A 14,360-nucleotide genomic window follows, 5' to 3' on the forward strand; every position below is an offset into this window, starting at 1 on the left:
CTGTGTCTTTCATATTCTTACGCTGGTATTCTCCACCGCTCTCCTTAACAAGAGCCCCTCAGTTCACACCTTATTGTTATCATCATGTGTCAGCAGCCCAGGGGAGAGGAAGTACGGTCTAGTGGTGAGTGTGCTAGTTTACGAGTTGGGAACTAGGAGTTCAATTCCCTACTCTGCAACAGACTTTCACTGTGACCTTGGGCAAGTCACTTAGTCTCTCAGTGTATGTCTACACTGCCAATCCCCCTCTCCCTTGAAATGTAGCCACCACATTAGCATTATCACCTTCCAATAGCACACAAACTTCTGAGAGGGACGCTACTGTGCTATTTTGAGCCCCACAAGCACTAGTCAATGCAACTCATTGGCAAAGTAAGGTTTTGTTGTTGTTGGTTTTTGCAGTGTAGTACCCTATGTGCCTTAGTTTCCCATCTGTATAATAGGGATAACAACACTGCCCTACCTTGCAGGGGCATTGCGTGAATAAATAAGTCTCAAAGATTGTGAGGGGCTCAGCTACTATGGAAATGGGGCTATATAAGTATCTCAGGCAGACAGATTACTATGTTTGCTTAAACTACATTTACTATCTACTATGATAGATTACCTAGTTTACTATGAGCCTATTAGCTCTCACAACCTAATTAGGTTTGGCCTGGATCATTCTTTGGAAAGCCAATACTCCGCAGGAAGTAAGATCTTGCTATGGAAAGTGGTGTTGTTCCACCTGACCAATCGCTGACTGAATGTCCCTGTCAGGGGTCACTGTGCTACTGGAAGGTGGTAGGGCAAAGGAGGTGACTAAATTCCAGTTCGGATAGAACACACCAGCTGCAGGTCAGCCCTGAACCCTCCTGTTTAGCAGAGAGGGAGACTTAAAATGGGAACTGGGAGCAGTAGGGTCTGAGTCTAGCTGCTGCTGAACGGGTGCCACATCACAAAACCCACTCCCCACCACCAGACCCTTCTGTGGCTGCCTCAGCAGAGAGTGCCTTTCATTTGGCTCTAGGTCAGGCTTCAGACCCATTGTGAGGCAGCTGCATTGATGCTGGCTATGCTATACCCATGGTGTGACCAGAGAGATGGGTTGAGTGACCAGGACCCCAACAGCTTTTACCAGCACTAAAGCACTTCAAGTTGCAGTGGGGGAGGTTTAGGTTGGATAGTAGGAAAAACTTTTTCACTAGGAGGGTGGTGAAACACTGGAATGCGTTACCTAGGGAGGTGGTGGAATCCCCTTCCTTAGAAGTTTTTAAGGTCAGGCTTGACAAAGACCTGGCTGGGATGATTTAGTTGGGATTGGTCCTGCTCTGGGCAGGGGGTTGGACTAGATGGCCTCCAGAGGTCCCTTCCAACTCTGTTATTCTATGATTCTGTGACTACCCATGTAAGTTGCATGCAGGGGGCAGATTGGGCATCTGAATGCATACATATAGGCCTAGCTCTTACAGCTGTCCCAGCTGCCTTAGAATGGCTCATTCCAGTGTCCTGGTTTGAGTTCAGCCATCTGATTGTGGGCAAAGAACTGAAACACCCAGACGCAGGTCAGAAAGCCACTTGAATCTCCTTCCGAAAGCCTGCAGCACGTGGAACTGGAGTATCCCTGGTGGGAGGAAAGGGAATGGAGCCACCAAGGGCCTATCATCTCTCCACCCCTTCAGAAGAATTCTTTCCTCCCCAGGTGAGGTATCACATGACAGTGGCAGCTGTGCAGGGGTAGAATATACTGCACCTGTGTACAATGTAGTTGCACCATTATTAGCATTCTTAAACAGCTGTAATTTGGGATGGAGGGGGTGGGAATCTGATGTCCCAAACCACAGCATCTCCATTGCTTTGTATTAAAATGGCCTGTGATATACTTTGCAATAAATATATGAATAAATAGCCATTTTAAAATAAGATTCAGGCAAGCTCTTTTTAACTGAATTTCCTCAGCAGAACTTTAGCTGGGGCTCCTCTGGTTACTTCTTACTCTTCAGATCCCCTCACTGTAAAAGCCATTACTTAGTACCTCCTGATTTATGGCGCCTGAGAGCACACATCAGCTTAATTAGGAGAGCTGCTTTTAAGGAGCATCGTTTAAAGAGGCACTGATGGCAAAGTGGCTTCAGCCCCAGATTTGACCCGCGGTGCCATGAAATTGATATGATCAGGTACGGAACCTCCTCCAGATTGGAAATATCAGTTATCCTCAGTAAAATCACCAGCTGCCGGCCAAGTTAAACAAAGAAACAAATGCTCCCTACAAACCCCAAAGCGTTTAACTGATAATGAGGGACTTTTGTGCTCAGGTGAATTTCACCTTATGTCGCTAAGCTTGTATACCAAAATCAGTGTGACTCCATTGACTTCAGTAGAACGATGGCAACCGATACCAGCTGAGAATCTGCCCCGAGGGGTTTCAAAATGTAATGCTGTGTTAGTGGGGATGGGATGTACCCATTCCACACTGGGCCAGAAGGGGTTAATGGGCTCATTCAGCCTTGTCCTACTACACCTGCAGTAGGCATTAAGCCTGAATAGAGGCCCTGCAAGGGCTGAAGCTAGCTCAGGCTGGGGCTGACCAGGAAGGAGAAGTGATGGCTAGTTGGCCCTCAGTGAGAGGAGTCTGGCTGGCGCCACTGTCTGGAGCTGGTCCACTGGTAGACAGCATCCCTGGTGGAAGGTAGACAGGCCTGCCATGGGGAGCCCAAGTAGATGTGAAGGAAAGCTGGGGGAAGGAAGTCTGCCCCAGAGTCTCTGCAGGGAGTAGGATGGCTCTTGCTACCAGGGGAGAAGAGAAAACTCTCCAGCAGTAGAGCTGCCTGTGGGGTAGAAAGCTCTAAGAAGCTCTGCAGTGAGCTTGGGGAAGAGAGAGACAGCAGCTGATCCACTGGGAGCTTGTGAAGAGGCTATGGGAATAGAAAGGCCTTGGATAGAGCATGGTAGGCAGTGGCTGAGGGATGTAGTAAGGGGTCTGGATAGTCAGGCTTTACTGCTTATTAAAGAGTCCCTGGATCAGAACCCTGTGGAGAGGGGGGCCCTAGGTTCCCCCACTAGCCTGCTGAGGAAGGTAGAGCAGAAACCCCCTGCTAAGGGGTAAGGGCTATTGAAACCCCCTGATAGCAGGGGTAAGGACTAGTGAGGCCAGAGCTGGACAGAATGCCCCATGAGAGGGATAGCTTAGTGGGTTGAGCACTGGCCTGCTAAACCCAGGGTTTTGAGTTCAATCCTTGAGGGGGCCATTCTGTGTAACAGTTGTTTTTCAGGGGGAGGGATAGCTCAGTGGTTTGAGCATTGGCCTGCTAAACCCAGGTTTGTGAGTTCAATCCTTGAGGGGGCTATTTAGGGATCTGGGGCAAAAATTGGGGGATTGGTCCTGCTTTGAGCAGGGGGTTGGACTAGATGACTTCCTGAGGTCCCTTCCAACCCTGATATTCTATAAGACGGGACTGCTTTTTTTTTTGTTGGACTTCTGGCTTGTGAACTATAGAGATACCAAGGGTTGCTGCCCCAGAGAATGAGATTTATGGCCCCAAAGAGAGATGCAAGACCAAAGTGTGAGACTTTTCAGGTTAGGTCATTGCTTAAAAAAAAACAAAACAAAAAACAAAACATTTTATCAAAGTTAAATATATAAATGGGGAATTAATAAAAAGCCACCAAAGAAATTACTGCTGGGGAACTCAAGTGTCCTGAAGAGGGTTAATAATAATTATAATTAATAACAGTAATCCTAATTATTAACCATATTTGACTTACATAATCAGGGAGGGATTTCCCACAGGCACAAAGGCAATTTGTGGGTTGTGAAGACACTGCTCTATTTGTGTGGTGTATTTCACTTCCCAGATGATGAGTTACATCTTTTTTTCTTGGTGGTCACAGGACAGCTCCTGGCGACACAACGTACATTTAAAAAAAAAAAAAAAAAGTCTTGCTTGCTACTGGGGCAATCAATGAAGGGCCATGAATTCGCAGTGTAGTTTAAATTTTGAACTGTATTTTGCAAAGCCTGCAAACTTTTGATCACGTACTGCTTGTTTTTTGGGTGAACTCATTTTTTTGACTCATATTCACACAAACCAAAAAACCGTGTGTCGCCTCCTCTCATGCACATATAGAATGCTGGCCTGGAGTCTCCATGACTACCAAACTATACAAGCTTGGAAAGCAGCTTTCCAAGCTTTAAGCCCCTTCTCTGAGGCCCAGGATGTATTGTTGTCTCTTTCCGTGCCTGAGTAACAATATTTTAAACCTCTAGATACTTACTCAAAATGAGTGAGAGAGGCTTAGGAACGTGTGTGAGTGACGTAGCATGCTGATGAGTGAGTCTCACATGCAATGAGTGAGAGTTGACGTGTCTGGAACTATATGTGGCCCAGACAGAGGGCCAAGTTGCAAAACCCCCACAAGGCCAAAGTGGCTGTCAGCAGGGGATGCAAAAGGAGAGCCTGCCATGCCCAGCCATGTGTGTGGGGGGGTGTCAGCTGGTAAGTCACACTGTTACCTACTACTAAGACTAGTCAGACTTTTTTTCTCACCAAAAAACAAAATTCCCTTTGAAAATAGTGGTTGTTCCCCCCCCCCCCCCCCATATTTTTCTACAGGGAAGTGGGAAAATATCCAAATTGACAATTTTCTGATAGGAAAATTTAAAACAACAATTTTTTTTGAATTTCCATTTCCAAATCAAATGGAATCTTTTGTTTCATTTCAACTTAAAATGGAATTTCAGTTCAGTTTTCTCTCTTGGCTTTTTGGGGGGAAAAATGTGGATGATTTTGCAACTTTTGTTTTCCAGCCAACTCCAGAGCTGGTTGAAACTCTTCTGAATTTTAAAATTTGGATGAAATTAAATTCAAAATTTGATTTAAAGCAAGAGAACTTTTTTACAAAATATCTCTCTCACCTACCCATGATAGTGCTGGCGAAATTTTTTTTTTTAAATTGATTTTCAATTTCAATTTGGGGGAAAAACCGAACATGTTTGTGGTGGGGAAAAGACAATCCATAACGTATTTCCCCTTTTCTCCCCTTCCCCCACCCCAGCTATCTCTTGTTTTGTTGATTAAGGCTGTATTGGCTTTAAGGAACTGGTGCTTGGATATCAGTTTAATTTGTATATCTAAGTAATGGCAGGGCTTTTGGATCAGGCAATGCTTTTAAAAACATTTCATCTAATCATTAAACAATAAATTGCTAGTTATGGGGCTGATCACTTTTTTTTCTACCCCTGGCTTCCATTCCATATGAAATCTAGCTTGGTGCGTAAGGTATCCCAGCCTCTCTCCACCATACCTGGTTTGTACTTTCTCTTTCATGAACCCTCAACCTGTGGACATTAAAAAGGACCATGGAGGAAAATGAGGATTTGATGCTTTTATGATGCAGTTGTACTGCTGCCCTTTCCTTTGGGTTGCTGGTTGAGCTACAGTATTAAAGAGATGGAGTTTCTGTATGTCTGTGTATGGTGAGGGATAGGATGATCAGATAGCAAGTGTGAAAAATAGGGATGGGGATGGGGGGGTAATAGGAGACCATATTAAAAAAAAGCCCCAAATATCAGGACTGTGCCTATAAAATCGGGACATCTGGTCACCCTAGTGTGCGAAAAGACTGGGGTGCTTTACCTAGAGTGCTATTGCAGAGGTGGTGTGGGGGATTGGCTGGGAGGGAGGAAAAGAATGGAGTTATAGGACTCGCAATCATTGGACTTAGTCTTGCAAGTAGGAGAGGATGGAGGGTTCAGTGCTCAGGGTACTAGCCTGGGGCAGCCTGGATTTAATTTCTTGCTTTGCCACAGACTTCCTGCAAGTCCTTGGGCAAGTCTCTGAGCCTCTCTTCCCCATCTGTAAAATAGGGATAATAGCACGTTTCTACCTCCCAGGTATGTTGTGAGGATAAATACATTAAAGATTTTGAGGGGCTCAGATGCCGCAGTGATAAGGACCTAAGAGAGATTGGTCAGAGCAGTTGAGTAGGAAATTGATATTTTTGGTTCCAATGTTCAAAGGCATTTACTGATTTTTGTTTGTTTGTTTTTGGTGTCTTACTTTTGGAGTGTCCATCTTGGGCCCGATCTTCAGATGTGCTGAGAACCTGCAGCTTCTGTTGCTCCAACTGGAGTTGTTAGCGATCAGGAGCACCTACAGACCCAAGGTATGTAAGCACCCCAAAATAGAGGGCCTTCCATTTGATTGGGCTTGGAGAGGGCTGAAAGCCTGAAAAACTAGGCTGGAATCATAGGACTGGAAGGGACCTTGAGAGGTCATCTAGTCCAGTTCCCTGCACTCATGGCAGGACTAAGTATTACCTAGATCGTTCCTGACAGGTGTTTGTCCAACCTGCTCTTAAAAATCTCCAATGACAGAGATTCCACAACATCCCTAGGCAATTTATTCCACTGCTTAATCACCGTGACAGTTAGGATCCCAGAAGAAAAGGACTTCTTGTGAGAGTTCTAGGACCTCCTGCTTCCTTTCTTCTGGAAATTTGTTCAAGACGTGTTATGGAGGTATTCAGGGGCTTCTGCTGGGCAGCTGTGTCTGGAGCCCTCTACTGTCCAGGAACAGTGAACGTGAAAGGATCGTGACTAGATGGTTGAATAGACATTCCCTTTGGACTTATGTGCTCATGGGAGACTGTAGTTGCTGCCATCTCTAACACTGTGTCAATCAGCTTCCTTGGAATTCTGCCTCGCTGGGGGGAAAGGGCTGTGTGTGAAGGAGCCTTCTACACAGGAGCCCCATCAGTGGCAGTCCAGCAGCACTAACCTGATACTGTCACTGGCAAAAGCACCAGGCTTAGTGTGCACCTCTGCTGCCCTTGCTCTGTCTTCATGTCTTAAATCAAAGATGGCGAATCACGCCCGCTCCCCCCATTGGCTTCCGGGACTGTGGGTTGGGGCTGTTCCTTCATCCGTCTGGATGAAGCCTGCTGGTGAGGTGAGCTTTCTCTTAATGTTACAGCAATCTCCTTGCATGGCAGCAGAGACCCCCCTCTGTCAGCAGCAGTTTCAGCTTTCTGTTCCTCTGGGTCTCTCATTCCCACTGGCTGCAGGGGCTGGGTTGCTCCACTACTAACCTGAGTGCTATTCCCAGCTCTGCTACTGAACTGCTGTATAAAAATTGCAAGTTTGCCCCTCATTTGTCCCTGCAGTAAAGCGGAGATGATGATGATTGGCTTGCTTTGGAAAACTCTTTGAGATCTATGAATGACAAGTGCTATATAAATATTCTCATTACCAACTTCAGCTGCGCTACCTCAAATCTCCAGGTACGCTTCCCATATTTACAGTGTAGGGCCCAATGTCTGAAAATGACTAGTGATTTTGGGTGCCTAACTTCAGAGGGTGGCTGCTCTGCACTTTGTGAAAACCAGGCCCCTTTAAGCGGAATCAGGCTGAGTAACCCAAGAAAGAGGAGTCCAAAATAACTAGACGTGAAAAATCTTGGTCCAGGTACTAGGAAGGTCCAAGCCGAGCCCTTTAGCTTTCAACCCAGTCTGCAGCACCGGGCATCCCCCTTCTTTTTCCACGTGTGCTCCCAAACACTTCAAAGGTGACCGGCAATTTTTTTTTCTTATGAAAATTTTCACAGGAAAACTTTCTTCACAACTTTTGAGGTTTTTGTCAAAAATCCACTTTTTCCTCTGTTTTTTTGCAGTTAAAAGTTTGGGGTTTTGACCACCAATACCCCAAAACTTCTGGTTTAAAACTGAAAAAAAAATTTTTTTAAATGCAAAATCCTGAAAATTTTTAGTGGAAACTTTTTTTTTTTTTTTGAGCCGGGAGACCTTTTTTGACCAACTATACCATCCCCTTAAGCCGTCATTTCAGGCAGGTGCTCTCCTGCTCCATTCCCCACCCAGCCAAGCCCTTGGAAAGTGCCTCGCATGGCCGGAGCTACACACCTGTCACAAAGCAAGGCAGATTCTTCTGCCCTGACACTTCAACACAACCCACTTCGCTGAGTCTATTTTTAGACAGCTGATGAGTAAACTGGTGTGCAGCACTATGGGAAACGAGATGCAAATGCTGTTGTGGAAGCCCATTACTGTTTTATGGAGGTCACCCTGATCTAATTATGCCACTGTTCCTCCCAGCCCCAGCTTGACCCTGGCTGATCCTGAAACGGATTAACATGTCTTGGTCACTTGAGCGTGTGTTGTGTGTCTGCTCTGGCAGAGCAGCGGCTGAAGGTCTGGCTGTATCTCAGTGTTGTTTTGACCCCAGCCTTTCTCCCCACCTCCTCCCCCTCCCCCCCCCCCCGCCCCATGCCAAATCCTTCGCAGACCTGTTGAATAGGGGCTTTCATTTCAGTGACCTCTGGGGTCATCTGTTTTCGGAGCATGAAATATGGCTGCCCAGTGGTCAGAAGCAAAGAGATAAACTTCACTGAGGAGCCTTAACAGGCCAATGAGCCGTGACTAATGATGATTGTGGTTTGTCTTTCTGGAGTAAAATTTATTGGGCAGCTGACCACTTAGTGCACTGCCTGGGGGATTAACCCTTTCAGGTATGACTAAGGGCTTGGATTTGCATTGGATAGAGAGCTCCTCCTTTCAAACATGCACCCCAAGAGGAAGTTGTTTTCATGCTCCTGAACCAATCCCCTGTCCCATCCTGAGCAGGATCTTTCTCCATGCCTGGCACTGCCCCTTTTCCCCAAATTCCTCTTAGCCCTGCTCTAGTGTGGGACATCTTAATCTTTTTTACCCTTTACCAAAGAGTCAGTCCCGGGCTGGGTAGGGGCTTCCCTCACAGCTGATTCCTACCATAGTAGCATACTATTGGCATATCCCTAACATTAAGACTCTCCCCTGTCCCTTCCTACAGTCAGAAAAGAAGGGAGGCCTTGAACTCTAAATCCTGCACTGAGTTCTGCTGAAATGCAGCTGGATCGGCCTCGGGGCTCAGCTGCCAGAATGGTGTCCAGACACAACTGGGACAGCCTAAGGGCTCAGTTACCAACAGCCAAAGTGCTAGGGACCACTTCTTACGCCTCACCAGTGATCTCTAAAGACACACAACTTGGAGGCTGTTGCACTGTAACTTATGCTTGTTTGTTTGACAGTACGTCGCTGGCGTACCTCCCGTCCCTCTCTCAGTGTGGAATGGCATGGCTTTGCACACCTAGTATAGCAACATTTTTGGCTGCTGGGGCATAGGCACTGACTTTAATTTATTTTCCCCCTTGGGCACTCCACTCCCGCTCCACCCTGAGGCCCAGCCCCCGCTCTGCCCCCTCCCGCAGACCCCAGCCCCCGCTCGGTGCTTTCCCCCCTCCCTCAAGTGCCTCCCGCCAGCCGCCAAAAAGCTGTGGCTGGTGGGTGCTGACCACACACTATTTTTTTTTCCATGGGTGCTTGAACCCCGGAGCACCCACGGAGTCAGCGCCTATGTGCTGGGGAGTTTATAGTTTCCTTTGGAGAAAGGAAAAAATAACTGGGATGGTGTGAAGCTCTTGTACAGGTAGGAGTGAAGGAAAGAGCTGATTGGTGGAATAGACTGTCAATCACCTGGAGAGATGGGGTGGGACTTCCCTTCCATGCAAAGTGTTCTGGGTAGGGAAGTCTTCTATAAAACTCCCTTGGCTTCCAGCTGTGAATTAGTTGTCAGAGTAGGTGTTGTGTGGAGGAGAGTGGGCATGTTGGCTGTCACGTTATAGAAGGTATTCCTTGTTTTACTTTTAAAATAAATATAGAGTTTTTTTAACTTCTCTGACCTGGGTTTTGCTGCTGTGCTCTGCCACAATAATAGTCTACCATGTTGCCAGCTGGGCTAGAGCTGCTCGAAACAGTTTGGAATGTTGATGATTTTTTAAGTTGAAATTCAATATTTTAATAAATTGTTGTGGAAACTTTATCTTTTTTAAACCTGCTCTAAACTGGGACCCCTATTTTCTGCCCTAGAGAAAAAGGGTGAATCATAGAATATCAGGGTTGGAAGGGACCTCAGGAGGTCATCTAGTCCCACCCCCAGCTCAAAGCAGGATCAATCCCCAACTAAATCATCCCAGCCAGGGCTTTGTCAAGCCTGACCTTAAAAACTTCTAAGGAAGGAGATTCCACCACCTCCCTAGGTAATGCATTCCAGTGTTTCACCACCCTCCCAGTGAAAACATTTTTCCTAATATCCCACCTAAACCTCCCCCACTGCAACTTGAGACCATTACTCCTTGTTCTGTCATCTGCTACCACTGAGAACAGTCTAGAGCCATCCTCTTTGGAACCCCCTTTCAGGTAGTTGAAAGCAGCTATCGAATCCCCCCTCATTCTTCTCTTTCGCAGACTAAACAATCCCACTTCCCTCAGCCTCTCCTCATAAGTCACGTGTTCCAGTCCCCTAATCATTTTTGTTGCCCTCTGCTGGACTCTTTCCAATTTTTCCACATCCTTCTTGTAGTGTGGGGCCCAAAATTGGACACAGTACTCCAGATGAGGCCTCACCAATGTCGAATAGAGGGAAATGATCACATCCCTCGATCTGCTGGCAATGCCCCTACTTCTACATCCCAAAATGCCATTGGCCTTCTTGGCAACAACGGCACACTGTTGACTCATATCCAGCTTCTCGTCCACTGCAACCCCTAGGTCCTTTTTTGCAGAACTGCTGCCGAGCCATTCGGTCCCTAGTCTGTAGCGGTGCCTGGGATTCTTCCGTCCTAAGTGCAGGACTCTGCACTTGTCCTTGTTGAACCTCATCAGATTTCTTTTGGCCCAATCCTCTTATTTGTCTAGGGCCCTCTGTATCCTATCCCTACCCTCCAGCGTATCTACCTCTCCTCCCAGTTTAGTGTCATCTGCAAACTTCCTGAGAGTGCAATCCACACCATTTTCCAGATCATGAAGATATTGAACAAAACCAGCCTGAGGACCGACCCCTGGGGCACTCCGCTTGATACCGGCTGCCAACTAGACATGGAGCCATTGATCACTACCTGTTGAGCCTGACAATCTAGCCAACTTTCTATCCACCTTATAGTCCATTCATCCAGCCCAGACTTCTTTAACTTGCTGACAAGAATACTGTGGGAGACCGTGTCAAAAGCTTTGCTAAAGTCAAGGAACAACACGTCCACTGCTTTCCCCTCATCCACAGAGCCAGTTATCTCATCATAGAAGGCAATTAGATTAGTCAGGCATGACTTGCCCTTGGTGAATCCATGCTGACTGTTTCTGATCACTTTCCTCTCCTCTAAGTGCTTCAGAATTGATTCCTTGAGGACCTGCTCCATGATTTTTCCAGGGACTGAGCTGAGGCTGACTGGCCTGTAGTTCCCAGGATACTTCTTCTTCCCTTTTTTAAAGATGGGCACTACATTAGCCTTTTTCCAGTCGTCCGGGACTTCCCCCGATCGCCATGAGTTTTCAAAGATAATGGCCAATGGCTCTGCAATCACATCCGCCAACTCCTTTAGCACTCTCGGATGCAGCGCATCCGGCCCCATGGACTTGTGCTCATCCAGCTTTTCTAAATAGTCCCGAACCACTTCTTTCTCCACAGAGGGCTGGTCACCTCCTCCCCATGCTGTGCGGCCCAGTGCAGTAGTCTGGGAGCTGACCTTGTTCGTGAAGACAGAGGCAAAAAAAGCATTGGGTACATTAGCTTTTTCCACATCCTCTGTCACTAGGTTGCCTCCCTCATTCAGTAAGGGGCCCACGCTTTCCTTGACTTTCTTCTTGTTGCTAACATACCTGAAGAAACCCTTCTTGTTACTCTTAATATCTTTTGCTAGCTGCAACTCCAGGTGTGATTTGGCCTTCCTGATTTCACTCCTGCATGCCCGAGCAATATTTTTATACTCTTCCCTGGTCAATTGTCCAATCTTCCACGTCTTATAAGCTTCTTTTTTGTGTTTAAGATCAGCAAGGATTTCATTGTTAAGCCAAGCTGGTCACCTGCCATATTTACTATTCTTTCTACACATCGGGATGGTTTGTCCCTGTAGCCTCAATAAGGATTCTTTAAAATACAGCCAGCTCTCCTGGACTCCTTTCCCCCTCATGTTATTCTCCCAGGGGATCCTGCCCATCAGTTCCCTGAGGGAGTCAAAGTCTGCTTTTCTGAAGTCCAGGGTCCATATTCTGCTGCTCTCCTTTCTTCCCCTGTGTCAGGATCCTGAACTCGACCATCTCATGGTCACTGCCTCCCAGGTTCCCATCCACTTTTGCTTCCCCTACTAATTCTTCCCGGTTGGTGAGCAGCAGGTCAAGAAGAGCTCCGCCTCTAGTTAGTTCCTCCAGCACTTGCACCAGGAACTTGTCCCCTCCACTTTCCAAAAACTTCCTGGATTGTCTGTGCACTGCTGTATTGCTCTCCCAGCAGATATCAGGATGATTAAAGTCGCCCATGAGAACCAGGGCGTGCGATCTAGTAGTTTCTGCGAGTTGCTGGAAGAAAGCCTCATCCACCTCATCCCCCTGGTCTGGTGGTCTATAGCAGACTCCCACCACGACATCACCCTCGCTGCTCATACTTCTAAACTTAATCCAGAGACACTCAGGTTTTTCTGCAGTTTCATACTTGAGCTCTGAGCAGTCATACTGCTCCCTTACATACAGTGCAACTCCTGCACCTTTTCTGCCCTGCCTGTCCTTCCTGAACAGTTTATAACCATCCATGACAGTACTCCAGTCATGTGAGTTATCCCACCAAGTCTCTGTTATTCCAATCACATCATAATTCCTTGACTGTACCAGGACTTCCAGTTCTCCCTGCTTGTTTCCCAGGCTTCTTGCATTTGTGTATAGGCACTTGAGATAACTCGCTGATCGTCCCTCTTTCTCAGTATGAGGCAGGAGCCCTCTGCTCTCGCACGCTCCTGCTCGTGCTTCCTCCAGGTATCCCATGTCCCCACTTACCTCAGGGCTTTCGTCTCCTTCCCCCAGTGAATCTAGTTTAAAGCCCTCCTCACTAGATTAGCCAGCATGCTTGCGAAGATGCTCTTCCCTAGCACTCCTCCTTCTTGGAACACCATCCCATGGTCAAAGAATCCAAAGCCTTCTCTCCGACACCACCTGCATAGCCATTCGTTGACTTCCACGATTCGACGGTCTCTACCCAGGCCTTTTCCTTCCACGGGGAGGATGGACGAGAAGACCACTTGCACCTCAAACTCCTTTATCCTTCTTCCCAGAGCCTTGTAGTCTGCAGTGATCCACTCAAGGTCATTCTTGGCAGTATCATTGGTGCCCATGTGGAGATATCCAAAAGATATCTTGCTTATTTGGGGGACCTCTGAAAAATCATCTTAATGGCCCTAATCAAAAATCCTAAGGCTGGGCTGTGGGTTCCCATCACTAAAGGATGGCTGGGGATTGTCAGTGCTGAAGAACGCTCCTAAACCTACTTCAGTTACCAAAATCTGCTTGCAGACACACAGATGCAACTCCCATTCAAGTCAGCAGGCCAGATCTTGTTTGTGGGTTGGGAGTAAAGGCAGACTTCCACTCAGTGGCAGCTGTACCTGGATGTGTCTGAGGGGAGAATTTCCCCCTGGGCTATTGTGTGTGTGTGGGGGGGGGGGGGGGGGGGGGGGGGGAGAATGTGTGATCTTGGTTGGTAGCCAGAACACACAAACAAGCACTTTTTTACAGCACCCCTTTTATAATATGAGTCTCCCACCACCCTTGATCCACTACAAACGGGTTCCTGCGGTTCCGATGAAAACAGACTCCAAGTTACCCTTCATTGCTCTGTGCCTCAGTTTCCCCACCTAAAAATTGGGGATGGTATTGATCTTTTTGAAAAATGCTTTGAGATATATGAATGAAAAATATAACAAGGTGTTATGAGGAAGTGAGAGGTTCAGTTTTTCTCTCATGCCTTCGCTGAAAACTGGCCCCCTCAGCCTTCTGAGAAATCCCAAAAACAATCTCCCATCCCATAGGGGATCGTGCCTTCCCAAGAAGGCACAATAACTGCTTGTGCATTAATAGAATCACTGTAACTCCTGTAGGCCTGGTCTACACTACAGAGTTAGGTTGGTGCAAGGCAGCTTACGTCAACCTATGGAAACATGTACACTAAATTTCCCTCCCGCTGATGAAACTGCTGCGCTCCGCTGACTTACCTCCACCTCTGCGATAGGCATAGAGTCAACATCGATGTAGTTAGGTTGACTACATGTCAGTGTAGGCAATGTGTTGCTTATGGCGACTGTTACTGGCTTTCAGAAGCTGTCCCACAATGCCCCGTGCTGATAGTATGATTGGTACAAGCGCCCCTGGTGAGGATACATGCTGCTGACACAAGGAGCAATGTGTAGATATGCACAAGCAAAGTAATTACTGTGGTGGCTGTATGCGGATGTAAGTTAGATTGACTTAACTGTGTAGTATAGATATGCACTCGGGCTCATGTGGAGCCTGGT

At 47.1% G+C, this 14,360-nt stretch overlaps 1 long non-coding RNA gene across 1 annotated transcript in view; it reads left to right on the top strand.

Moving 5' to 3' along the window:
* The first annotated feature begins 2,450 nt into the window (after positions 1-2,450).
* The window catches only part of LOC122463082, a 58,112-nt gene continuing 46,202 nt past the window's right edge, over positions 2,451-14,360 (top strand). The window contains exons 1-3 of the long non-coding RNA XR_006286064.1: positions 2,451-2,668; positions 3,476-3,556; positions 6,072-6,144. This is a non-coding gene — a long non-coding RNA (uncharacterized LOC122463082). The remainder of the gene's footprint in view (positions 2,669-3,475; positions 3,557-6,071; positions 6,145-14,360) is intronic.

This window comes from Chelonia mydas, chromosome 15 (assembly GCF_015237465.2).
Source record: "Chelonia mydas isolate rCheMyd1 chromosome 15, rCheMyd1.pri.v2, whole genome shotgun sequence".
Taxonomy (NCBI): Eukaryota; Metazoa; Chordata; order Testudines; family Cheloniidae; genus Chelonia; species Chelonia mydas.